Raw genomic sequence first — 1,198 nt, forward strand, 5'->3', positions numbered from 1 at the left:
TGAGGGAGGAAAATCAAATATTTTGCCCTGGTTGATAGCAAGCTTGACTATTTTCAATGAACTTGTCCCATATTTCCGAAACCAAAGCAAACTTATTTGTTTGTAGATGCCTACTTCTTTCGGTTCTTTTGTCAAAACGAATAAATCGTAGGATTTGCTTGAACTTTGCTCTGGCCATAGTTTTTCTAAAAAATTCGGGACCCTACTTTGCTGACGATAAATAACTGAGTTTTAAATTTTTTGCCTCGTAGGCTCCACGAGCATATAAAATCCCAATAAATGCATGTATTTCCGGTAATGTTGTTGTCCAATCGTTCCTCAAAATTCGGCGGCCTTCTTCTTCTGTGCACTTTTTTAAAAATTTCCCCCCCAAGCAGTCAAAATGACTGCTTTCGGGCAATATAGGTATAACACATATATATATACCGGAAATGAAGGAGGGGGAGGTAACTACAATTATTAATAAACGCATTTATATGTTGTATAAAAAGTCAAAAAATTCTAAGAAATTCTGTCATTAGATACATCATTGTTTTTCTAATTGAAATTAAAAAGCAGTCAAAATGACTTCCTTGGGCAATCTAGTGTTAAGAGAAACAATGTGAGCAGGACAGAGAGACAAGGATAAGTAATCACCTAACCCACACCCCTCCAAACGCCACTCGGGATAGAAGCAGCAGCGTTGGGACTGAGGTTTTCCTGTGGGTCTAGCTGGGTAGCATTTTAAAATTAAGCTCGCTTAATACAGTAAAGCCAATTGTCTTAGGCTTCATTAATTCGCTCATTTTTATTAGAAATGGCACCTAATCACATTGAATAGGCTATGGGCTGTCTAGAACGCTGCCAGTTTATTTGAAGTGAAATAAGTGAAAATGCGGATTTCTCTGGGCTTTGGCAATGGGAGGGATCACTGCCCGTTCTTCCCGACAGAACGGCCGGGGGCCACGTCTTCAGAAGCCTCATCTTTTCATCTTCGCTTCCCTTTGATAGTTGAGGATCAGAAGACCAAGTGCAAACCTAGCTGTCGGTCCGGGCGAGCAGGGAAGCCTAGGGCAGACCGACGTGAGCCAGGCCTCCGAGGCGTGGGCGCACACGGGGGCTGCTGGCAGGCTTGTTCTCGCACCGACGTTTCTCACCGACTTAATTGCATGCACGGGCGTTGGCTACGGGCTCGTAGAACTGGGAGGAGTGCTGCTGT

This window comes from Myotis davidii, unplaced genomic scaffold (assembly GCF_000327345.1).
Source record: "Myotis davidii unplaced genomic scaffold, ASM32734v1 scaffold221, whole genome shotgun sequence".
NCBI classification, from domain to species: domain Eukaryota; kingdom Metazoa; phylum Chordata; class Mammalia; order Chiroptera; family Vespertilionidae; genus Myotis; species Myotis davidii.